The sequence below is a fragment of the Zalophus californianus genome, chromosome 3 (assembly GCF_009762305.2).
Source record: "Zalophus californianus isolate mZalCal1 chromosome 3, mZalCal1.pri.v2, whole genome shotgun sequence".
Taxonomy (NCBI): Eukaryota; Metazoa; Chordata; class Mammalia; order Carnivora; family Otariidae; genus Zalophus; species Zalophus californianus.
In genome coordinates, this window is record NC_045597.1 from 95,346,788 (window position 1) to 95,359,175 (window position 12,388).

Below are 12,388 nucleotides of genomic sequence, written 5' to 3' on the forward strand. Positions count from 1 at the left end.
ACCTGAGCTCCCACCTGCTGTGCAGGCTGAGTTGTCTGCAGGGAGTCAGGCATTAACAGGCTTGCCCGGGGGAACCAGGAAGCATGCTCCAGAGGAACCGATGGCAAGGGGGCTTAGTGCACAGGCACACCTGGGAAGGAGAGGAGAGAGAGACTGTGCCCATCTCCCAAGCAGCCCTATGGGAAAGAGCTGGAGTCAGAAAGTGAAAAGATGCTCTCATGAGCAGCAAGGCCACGGGAGCGCAGGATGGGGCCGAGGGTGGTCCAGAGCTGGGCACAGGGGAGCATCTCCACTTGGACAGTGGAAGCTACAGAATCACAGAAAATCAGATATGTGGATAAGCTCTCCCCGTTCTCTCACTTCAGAGGTTTCAAATGCACCTGTGCCGACACACCAGCCCCTGCTGTACCCTTTGCTCTACATCTTGTCTCCCCACATGCTGTCTACCTGGAAAATTCTTCATCCATTCAGAATAAACTCAGGGGATTCATTGCCCCGTGAGCTCTTCCCTCGTCTTCCACCGGAAGGGACAGCCCCTCCCTGTTGCTTGCAAGCCTCTCTTGTGACATTTGTCACACTGCGCTCGCACGGCCCTTGCTCTTCAGTCGGCCTCCCCTTCTAGACCAGTAGGTGAGATTGTGCCACCTCTATACCACAGAGCCTGGTACAGAGTGGGGGGTGGCAAACACATAGCAGCTGAAGGAGGGAAACAATGAGTGGGCCCTGCATCCCACTCTTGGGTGGGGAGAACCGTGGTAGCACACCGGGACACTCCTTTGTGGTACGCTGGGTAAGGGTCCCCAAGGACATCAGGCCCTCGTCCCTGGAGCCTGGAATGTCACCTAATGTGGTAAGAGACTCGGCAGATGAGATTACAGAAGGATCGGGAGAGGGGGCGACTAGTCTGGATTCTCCAGGTGGGCTCTGAATACAGCTGCCAGTGTCCTTATCAGAAGGAGGCAGAGGGACATTTGGAACAAAAGAGGAAGAAGGGGATGTGATGATAGAAGCAGGGAGAGAAACGGTGATGTGACGCAGAGCCACAAGCCCAGGAATGAGAAGAGCCTCCAGAAGCTGAAAAAGTCAAGAAAATGTCATCCCCTAGAGTCTCCCGAGGGAGAATGGCCCTGGTGAATCCTTGATTTGGAACCATTGAGACTCATTTCAGACTTCTAACTTCTAGTATTATTGCAAGAGGACAAATGTGTGCTGTTTTAAGCTACCAAGTTTGGGGTAATCTGTTACAGCAGCAATGGGAAGCTAATACAACATGTTAAAATATTGACCCCACGCATTCCGTTCTGGGCTTCCCCCCACCTACATACTGCCCTCACTCTTACAGCTCGCCTGAAAACCCCAGGAGCTGAGTTCTGTCCTTCCCCTTGTCCACACACACTTTGCAGCCAGCTCTGGGTTACCTCTGGTGCCTTTGCATACAGCCAATCTGCCCCTGCCAACGAGCAAGTTCAAAAAGGGCTGGTTTTCTGGAGCTGATGCAGGTGCTGATGTGTCTCCTCTGGCTGCCTGTGGACATCAAGTGCAAGCCGAGCTGATAAGAAGCAGCCCAGCCCCCTGCACCACCAGCAGGAATGCAAACCTCCAAGCGTGTGGCTGTGGCTCTCTGGGCGATCTGGGAGTGTAGCTGGGGACCACAGGCATTTATCTACAGAATGCGAGCTGGGGTCAATGGCCAGTATGAAAGGAAGAGCCTATTTTATTACAGGACTAGTCCTAGGCAGAACCCAGGTAGGCGAGGTTGTGTGAAGGCCTCCAGAAAGCCCCCAAACTCCCAGTTCTCTCACCTGTTCACCCCTCACTGTGCTGACAAGATCACCATTTGTTCACTCGTGCAATAAGTAGATGCCGAGCATCTCCTAGGTTTTAGGCATCATACTCGGAATTAAGGATCCATGAAAAAAGAAATTGAAGCCTACTAGACGTTCACACTCCAGAAGGGGAGATATACCTACAAGCAAAACACAAAGATGCACATGCACACACAAGCACATAAACAGTGGGCTAAGTGTTTTAGGGGTGAACGTGTAAGTGACCATGGAGCACCACCCAGGTGAGGGGAGGTGGATTTCACCATAGATTAGAAGACATTTAAGTCAGATATTAAAGGGTGGACTGTACTTTTGAGGTGAGGGGTGGAGGCACCCTTTCATGAAGCAGATGAGCAAGAGCCAAAGACTCAGGGATGAAAGGGCATGGTGTTTTAGGGAAGACCCTATAGGTCCATGTGGCTCAGGGGTGAGGAGGCCTGAGAGAAAGGATGGGACCCAATGCAAAAGGTTCAAGTCCCAGCTGTGCTGCTTCCCAGCGGTATAATTTTGGGCAAGATACCTCATCTGTCTGTGCCTCAGTCCCCTCATCTATTAAAGAAACATAATGATATCATCTCCCTCACATGCTGTTGTGAAGCTGGTGTGAGTTCATACATGTAAAGGGCTGAGCACTGTGCCTGGTGAATAGAAAGTAGTCTCTCGTTACATGTTGGCTATTAATCTCATGACCGGTCTTTTTTTTTTTTTTAAGATTTTATTCATTTATTTGAGAGAGAGAGACTGAGAGAGAGAGAGAGAGAGAGCGTGCACAGGAGAAAGGGAGAGGGAGAGAGAGAAGCAGACTTCCCAGTGAGCAGGAAGCCCCTATCCCAGGACCCTGAGATCATGACCTGAGCAGAAGGCAGACGCTTTTAACTGATGGAAACACCCAGGCACCCTCATTATAGCTCTTGTATGTTGTCATGACAGAAATGACAGTGACTGATCTAGAGCTATATTTTATACTTTACAGAGTTCCTTACAAAGGACAGCTTATTTAATCTTCATGATGACTCTAGGAGGTTGTTATTGTTTTTTCTTTTTTTGTGGGTGAGGGAATTAAAATAAAGAGACTGGTCCAAGGTAACACAGATTTTGCATGGCAAACTGGAGCTGGAAAAGATGTCTCTGGTTCAAATGTGTGTGCTCATACCCATCACACTCCACGGAACTTTATCCTACGTGTAGGCACTCCGGGGCTCAGGGGCTTTCTAAGTAGGAAAGCAAAGTGTCAGAATTGTTTTTTTTTTTTTTTTTTTCAGAAAGAACACCATAAAAATACAACCAGATAACAAACATAAAAATATTCAAATTCACTGATAACCAAACAAACAAGATGCTATTAATTTTCTTTTAATATGGAATGCGTTATGAATTTGCATGTCATCCTTGCCCTGGGGCCATGCTAATCGTCTCTGTATCGTTCCAATTTTAGTATATGTGCCGCCGAAGTGAGCACAAGATTCTATTAATTTTTAAATAAAAATGCCCAGTGCTGGTAAAGGTATGATATAACAGGCAGCTTTGTAAATGGCTTGTGCATATGTGAATCGGTATCACCCTTCTGCAAAACAATTTTGTATTATTTTCTAAAAACCTGTAAAAGACCAGATGTTTGGAAAACAAATGAATAAGCAAACAAACAAAAAACAGAAACAAACCCATAAATACAGAGAACAAACTGATGGTTCCCAGAGGGGAGGAGGTGGGGGATGGGCAAAATGGGTGCAGGGGGGTGGGAGGTACAGACTTCCAGTTATGGAATGAATAAGTCACAGCGATAAAAGGTACGGCATAGGGAATATGGTCAATTGTATTGTGATAGGGTTGTAGGGGGACAGATGGCAGCTACACTGGCGGTGAGCACGCATAATATATAGACCTGTGGAATCACAAGTACTTGTGTTGTACACCTGAAAGTATTGTGTGTCAATTATACTTCGATAAAATAAATACATAAATGAGTAAATAAATAAGTAAATAAATAACCCAGATGCTTAAGTTCAAAATGCTGCTATTAAGACTTAATCCTTAGAAGAAATCCAAAATTTGAGAAAGTTTTATGTATGAAGTTGTTTATAATAACAGTAAGAGTCAAAACAATAGGTAAGTAAAAACATCCATATCACAGATGCTTCTGAAATCATCTCAAGCAGGGGCGCCCGGGTGGCTCAGTTGGTTAAGTTTAAGCATCTGCCTTCGGCTCAGGTCATGATCCCGGGGTCCTGGGCTCAAGCCCCGCGTTGCAAAGGGCTCTCTGCTCAGCAGGGAGCCTACTTCTCCCTCTTACCCCTGCCCGCCACTCCCCCTGCTTGTGCTCTCTCTCTCTCTCTCTCTGTCAAATAAATAAATAAAAATCTTAAAAAAAAAAAAAAGAAATCATCTTAAGTTAAAAAAAAAATCATGAATGAAAACACTGGTTAATGTAGTACCATCTGAACCATATAAAAATATGAACAGGAAAAAAAGTTAGAAGGAAATACACAAAAATATGAACTGTGGTAGTCTTTTTTAATTGGACTTTTTTTCTTCTCTTATCTTCAGTATTTTTCCAAGATTCCATGTCCTATGTAGATATTACTTTTATAATTAGGAAGAATAATTTTATTTCAAAACTGAGAAAAACTTCACCACAGATGTTTACTTCTTTCAGTGAAGAGAATGATCTCCAAAAATTTTTAACAAAATCTTAGGCAGACTCCCAGTATGTTAGACAGATAAAAGGATGCAGTTCTGGATCAAGTAGGCATGGGGTGGGGGCAGCAGCCCTGTCCCCCAGACCAGCCAGAGGCAACCCAGGGCATAAAATAAAAAGCAGCGGTGAAGGCAGGTCCCTGGTTTTGTAGCCAGCTCATGCTGTCTATCCAGGCAGGCCCAGGGAGCTGTTTTTGTCTCCGGGTCTGGCTGAGTGCACCAGTGCCTCGGGCGTGAGCACAACACCCTGGGTGGAGAGATAGGGATGTGATTCAGAAGCTCTGGAGCCCAGGACAAGCACGAGAACTATACCGACTTCCCCAGCATGCAGCCACCTTGTGAGGTTCTGGGGAACCATCCTGCCAGCCCCACCCATGGCTTGACCCCTTGGAGTCAGATGCTGCACGTGGTCTCAGGCTCTTCAACTTACTGGCTGCAGCCTGCGGATAACAGGCATCAAAGAGCACAATCCTGGACCCAACCCTGGAAAGTGAGTGTTGACTGCTTCTGGCCACACATCTGGCTTTCTGTAACATCCCAAGATTCGCATCATCGACAGGGCTTTGGAAAACCTTACTTTTGTCCAAAGAGCTAGCTGTGTAATTTTTTCCCGCTATCCCTTACCCAGTTGAGTCCTACCCCATCCTTCTCTCTAAATGTGAGAGAAAGATTTCTACTACAGGGGTGCCGCTCAAGCAAGGGCTAAAATAAGACTGCCTGGTGCTTTTGTAAAACCACCTGCTTCCCTCACATAACAGCAACTGCTCTTAGAAAGAGAATTAGTCCAAATAACAGTTTTCCTGCGGCATTAGCGTTTCTACAGCAAGCCATGCATGAGGCGTGCTCAGCCTGGTGAGTTTTTTATCAGTTCTGGGAGTTACACATTTTAACACAAATAAATATATTTGGCTCAGTATCAAGTGAAAAAAAATCATTCTTAAGCTTTTCCTTTCTTTTTTCTGCAAGAGCAAATGAACTTCACACACAGAAAAAGGGCATCTGCTCAGTGCCAAACTCCCAATGTCCTATACCTTAGGTGAATTTAATTTCAGGGACCTCAAATAATTAAACCTAAATGAAGGTATTAACTGTGAGGAAAATACAGTTCAAGTCTTTGGCTTGTCTGGCTGTCATAGAGGCCTCCATACGACACAAAGGTGCAGATCCAAGCCCCCCAGATCCATCCATCTGGTTCTCATGCAAAGGGTGAGTCTGTCTTTTCTTGTCGAGAATTCTAGTGGCTCCATGGTGCCCACGGGCACAGGGCAAACCCATCCGCAGGATAAAAGGACAAGTCAAGAATCACACCTTTCTTGAGAAGCCCAGTTAAATGAAACTAAATAGGAACTGACCCCAGATTTTCTTCCTCTCACACCTTCTCTTACTTCTTTACTGCACCAACCACCAGATGAATGACTCCAAACACCCGGTCCCGCCCCCATGATGGCACTCCTTGCTGGAAAAAGCCTTCGGGGACTTACACCATCCGTCTAGACTTCTTAGCTTGGTATGTGCATCCTAGTTTGATAATAACCCTTAAAATTATAATACAAGTAGCTGGCACTTACTGAAACATCTCTCATGTGCCAGGCATTTGTGGAATATTATTTTATGTAACATTATCCTCATTAGAACCCCGGGATGAAGGTTTTATGATCTCCATTTTATGAAAAGAAAAACAAGCCCAATGTGGTAAATGGTTTGACCTCTGATAAATGGCGGGGATAGGGTTCAAGCCCAGGCTACTCTGACTCCAGGAATCCTCCCTTTCAACTGCCAGGCTATTCAGTTGGAGCACATGGAGGGGCAGTTCAGAGGAGGGAAGAGGCAGGGGGAGGAGGAGCGAGAATCAGGATATGTCTTTCTTCTCCATCAGCCCTGAGCAAGAACAATGCAAGTGAAATGTAGTATTTCATTTTATCATGCAATGAGCATAATTAGGAAACAATGAGGAATGACAACTAATAATGAACCTTGTTTCTTCCTAATTAAAATTTAACGATTGTATTTCTGCCATTATTGCCCAGAGCAGCAGCGTAAGCTGTGCGGTAACAAGGCCAACTCTAAAAGGAGGCAGCCCGACTTCACAGATGGCTCAGCACAGCCCTGCCCAGGCATGCCAAGAAGGTACTGCTCCACAAGTGGTTGCTGGCTGCCCTCGTGGCCCAGCCATACTGGGCAAAATAAACCGGATGGGCAGAAGAAACAGTGGTTTATTAACCACTGTAATAGACAACTGGCAAGTATTGTAATTCCGTGAATACAGCGGGGAAAGGACAGGCTCTGGTGACACAGACAAAGCTATGTTTAAATACAGACTCAGCCAACTGCTTGCTGTGTGATCTCAGGCAAGCTGATTAGCCTCTCTGAGTTGGTTCCTTCATTTGTGAGTGAGCAGGAAATGCCTCAGGTGGTGCCATTGTGAGCCGTAAATGATGTAAGAGAAACAGGGTGTCAGACTCTCCCCTTGGTGGCAATCATCGTCTGAGGCTCCCCAAAATCTTTGAACATTGCCTGCATTCTAATCATTCATGTAAAACCTACCTTCCATCAGGGACTACCGAAGACTACATTTCCCAGCTTCCACTGCCCTGAGGAGCAAACTCGTGGTTTAACTGTACTGCTCAGATGCATTAGCAGAGTTACTGGGTGAAAGAGGCAGGGCCTGGGTCGGGTTTTGCTGGTACAGAGTGTGGCGCTGGCTGTGCAGGAGACAGCGAGGGGGGCCACTTCCTGATGATGGCGGTGGTGGCAGCTCCTTTGGTAGGCGGTTCTGCCGGAAGTGCTGGGAGTTCCTCCAGAAAGGCCTGCTGAGAATCTGTTTCTTCAGTCTGCAATGATTCTGCGCATTTTCTCTACCCACAAGTGTATCCCTTCCCGCTTAAACTGGCCAGTGGACAGTGTTATCTGCGACTTAGAGCCCTGACCCAGAAGGGGTGACAGGGCGACACCATGGAGCCCTGTTGGAGGAAGTGGAGGAAGAAGTGAGGACAAGAAGATGTTTGAGAGGCCGCTGTGATAATCCAAGTTGGAGGAACGAGGGCCCCGACCAGAGAAACCCGACAGGTATTTCTAAGGAGTCTACTGCCTACACGTCTCTTGAATCTTTCGTCTTCTCTCCAAACCACAGCCAGCAGCTCAGGCTATGGATCAAGGTCCCCACCAAGACGACCACCATCGCTCCCAGTGAATCTGCCTGACTCCAGGCTCACACTCTCCCCTGCACCTAGGGCGATCTTTCAAAGTGGAGTCACTTCACCTCCTCTGCTAAAAAGGTCTTCCGTAGCTTCCTTTGTCTTTAGCACAAAGTCAGAATTTCTTATCATGGCCGATAAGGACCTTCATGGTCTGCAGCCTCCTCCCCTCCCACTCCCCCACCCCTTGCTCCTCTGACACGGCACACTGACCCACACTTACCTTCTCTCCCTTCTCACCTGTCCCCACCCCCGCCATTTGAAAATGCTCAGCCAGGAACCCTGCCTTCACACTGCCCACCCTCCTGTACCTGGGTAACTCCTATTCGCTTCCTGGGGAGACCATCTCTGTTCCCCAGGCGAAGTTGGGTCTGCTATAGCACTTGGCCCCTCCTCTTTCATTGTCCCCAGAGCACTTGTCTAACATCTGTGCCCGGAATATCTGTGTCCCCCTTCCATCCCGTACATTGTTCCCAGCACCCCTGAGTCTGGATGGAGATGTGGGGCTGCGTTAGCACAAGACAAGAGAGTCACACTTTAGAGCTAATATGGTTCACATGTGGATGGGCCTTCTCCAGGCTCACGCTCTATCCATCTACCAAATGGAAGTAAGGGACAGGGCAGCCCTAGGGCATGGCAGCGCCACAAGGTAGAGGTAGAGGGACCCTTCAGCATGGGTCCCTGAAGGCCTCTGTTGAAGGCTGCCTGCCACACAGTCACACTGAACTGAGAGTATGTAAGACAAGAATAAACTGTTATTATATCAAAACAGTGAGAGTTTGGGTGGCAGCTTTATCTTAACTAACATAGCCCTGCTAGAGTATGGAGGGAGAACACACTTCCGGACACAAGAAGCAGTTCATTGTGGGGGACCAATCAGCCCTGGTGGCATGAATGACAGAGAAAGATGCTGACAGGCCCAGCTGGAGAACCCCTGGACTTGAGAGAAGGGGGACAGCTTTTTGTCACCCATCAATTATTCTGAGAGTCCAAGTTCTGTTGGTACAGGGAAATACGGACCAGGGGGGAGATAATTTATATCATTTTCCATACAGCCATCATCAACTCAAAATCTCATTTCTTTCTCCCAACATGAGTCTTACATCCTGGCAGAGTCCCTGGCATGGTCCTCCAGAGAGAGGAAAACAGTGCACATATTTTTCTCTCCACCATAAATACCTGAGTGACTTGATGGCTCAATTGAAAGCACTGAGGTGTAGGGACAATTTCCTCTTTCAGTGCCTGTGTATACATATGCTTATGTGTATATTTATAGTATACATATATATGTGCAGAATGAAGCCTGACTCAGGAAAAATAACCTCATCTCAAATATACAGTGTGGGTACATTTCCTGGAAGGGGGGAAAAGAAATCCTTCTCAGGTTCATAAAATTTTACAGCTGGAAGGGACCTAAGAAACTATCCAATTTAAACCCCTCATTTTACATTTGGAGAAACTGAGGCCAGAACCTCTAAGAAACTTGCTCCAGAGCCAACAGCTTCTTGTTACAGAATCAGACCAGTGTCCAGATCCTCACTCTGGTGTCCATTAGGCTTTTTTAGTGTTTGGGATTTTATTCATAGGCTGAAGAGGATGAAAAATAGAAGGCCACTGGCTGAGGCATTAACTTGAAGTGACGCCTTGCATGCAAGCGGCCTCAGGACCTGGCCATACAAGGGTGCCGTCCCTCACAGTCAGCAGGACCTCCAGCAGCCATAGCAGCCTCTCCTCCTGATGTCTTCAGCTCCTTGGATCTAGGTCCTTTCCCCGTATCTGTCTAAATCTAACTTACCCACACTGGAAATCCATATGTAAAATAACCATAGTGACCATCTGATGAGCACTGATTGGCCAGAAGCTGTGGTAAGCACTTTACCTAAGTTACTCCACATAGTCCCAACCAGAGCCCTGTGAAGTGAGTATGTGTTGCTCTGTTTTACAGGGGAGAACAGCAAAGTCTCAGAGAGGCCAAGTAACTTCCACAAGATCACACAACCAAGTGACAGAGCTGGGATCTGAACTCAGCTCTGTCAGGTCCCAGGGACCCTGTGTCCACTTTGCCCCAGCGGCACTGCCTCTCCAACAGAAGAACTGAGAATAAAGTAAGGTTTAAAGGATAGGCACAGTGGTGCCCAGGTGGCTCAGTTGGTAACGTCTGCCTTCGGCTCAGGTCATGATCTCAGGGTCCTGGGATCGAGCCCCACATTGGGCTTTCTGCTTGGCAAGAAGCCTGCTTCTCCCTCTCCCTCTCCCCCTGCTTGTGTTCCCTCTCTCAGTGTCTCTCTCTGTCAAGTAAAAAAAAAAAAAAAAAATCTTTAAAGGATAGGCACAGGAGTCACCCAGGACATGTAGGATGGGAAGATGTGTTCTTTGGTGAGATGTCCCATTTGGTGCTGCTGACAGAGCAGACAACCATCCCCCCGCCAATCAGGTGATGGGTGGGCTCTAAAAACTGGCCCTCTTTCCTGCCTGCTCTTCCCTCCCCCACCTTTTCCCAGTCTGGTGGGACTCTATACCATTTACCAACCCACCCTGCCCAGGCCAGACCTGAAGTCCAGAAGGTTCCCCTGTGAAATGCGGAGACTGAAATTTTCACATGGAGTTTATACTCAGCCATGCCCAGCCCCGGAGGCCATCTGTGCATCCACCAGGCCTTCCTTCACAACCTCTGTGCTATCTGAATGTGAAACAAGGCTGGACGCATTTTAATTTATATGTTATATATTACATAAATGTATATTATAGATATAATTTATATATAGTGGAATACATATATAATGGAATATAAATATACATATATAGGTATGTGAGTGTGTGTGTGTATGTGTGTGTGTGTGTATATATATATATATATATATATATTCATTGCTGTCCAGAAAAAAACATTTCAAAAGTATTCATAGACTGAAGAAATGTTTGTTCTCTTTTTACCATGATTTTTGGTTTCCTGCAGCAGAGTGTGCTTGAGTCAAATGGGACCTCTGTACTCTCTAGCACCATAAAGCTTGTTGTCCTGAAGCTTTGTGTCTTTGGGCAATCTCCCTTCTTCTGCGGGCCCCCCACATACCCAATTCCTTTGGGGAAGGCCAACCTCCTCATTCAAACTTCTGTATCCTAAGTGACCCAACTTTTCTGGTTTCCCAGATTTTTGTTAGGTGATATCTGCATTTGCCAGGACTGGGATTTTGGCAGGCTTCCAGAGAGCTTGCAGAGATCACTAGGTTGCCAAAATATCATTTGGCCTGTAAACGGCTCACGCAACTAGTTACATTTCCCGGAGTCCTTTCTGCCACCTCTCCCCCAACACTTACTCACCTCTACTTCCCTCCTAGACCGGGGGACAGCCAGCATCAGCCTAAAGAATGAGTCTTTCTCTGCATGAGTATGCAGTTCACACACACACACACACACACACTTTGATTTCCATGGCAATTCAGACAGATGGAGAAGGACATAGACCACTCATTTGCTGGAAGGTAGATGTCTGACTTCCAGCCTTCTTGCCCTCCTTCTCTCCTTCAGACCCAGGAAGAAGAGACTAGAGGGGCATGGGATGACCACAGTCAAGTTCTCGTGGCCTATCCTAGTTGTGTATTTCACCGGTGAGAACATGTGTTGGGATCCTCAGAAGACTGCCTGGAAGAATGAATGAAGGACCAGGAAGAAAGCAGCGGGCACACAGGTGCTATGTAATGATCAGCCGCCACAGCCAGGCCATGCGTGCATTCAAGCAGGTTCTGGGCCTTGCGAGCCTTGTGCAGAGGGGCACGCAATGCAGGGCAACCACACGTGCCCTCTCCATGCTCCGTGTCCCATGCCTTCTCTACCATAAAGGCTTTCAGAAAGATAACCTCACAAAGCAGTGCAAAACTATCAAGCAGTTCTCCTGCTACAGGATACCTGGCCAGCTACTTCTGGTTTTTAACGTGGACCCTAGCTACTCTGAGCAGGAATGACCCATGAGGGCAGATCTGTATGGTCACATAAACCTTCCTGACCACCGCACAGCCTACAAAAGTAGTCGCAGGAGAGCCAAGAGGAAGGTCAATATTGCTAATGTTAAAAAAATATATATTAAAAAACAGACACCCCCTTCACATTGTAAAATGTCATATCGTGTTGGCGCCTAATCAACACTTTAAAGCATTAGCATTGTTTTAATCATTCTCCTATTGGGGAACAAATGTTGCATGTATAATTACACTGCTGCATTGTACTGTACAAATAACCATGTAATGACATCGTTGGAATTTCTTGGTTCTTCATGGTAATGCCAAGTATAATTACCATGTAATCTGCTGAGAGCAAACAAGGTTGTAATTATTCCATAATCCAATCTAATTATGGGGCAACTGGATTGTTATTTGTGTTCAGGAGGAAAATATACATGCAAAGAGAAGAAAAAGAAATAAATTCTCCCTCACTGTTGGTATGATATATCAGGGCGTTTGAAGAGAGCCCTCGGTGATGCTATCATCTGCTTAGGTGATGAAGTATATATATGCTCATTGGTCAGTCAATATCTGGGGATCATCATCTTTCATGCTGATTGTGGATGGCCAGATGAAGGAATGACTACAGGAGCAAGTCTGAAGAGGGAGTCGAGGAAGCAGGTGTTGACAGAGCCTCTGGAGGCAAGCACTTGTCAATGGAACTTAGGGGATGAAGAGA

General features: G+C 46.7%; 1 non-coding gene across 1 annotated transcript; it reads right to left on the minus strand.

The window, feature by feature from the left end:
• Positions 1-3,178: 3,178 nt before the first annotated feature.
• On the minus strand, positions 3,179-3,285 carry LOC113921106. Its single transcript, XR_003519514.1, has one exon. It is a non-coding gene; the product is annotated as a U6 spliceosomal RNA (small nuclear RNA).
• Positions 3,286-12,388: the final 9,103 nt, after the last annotated feature.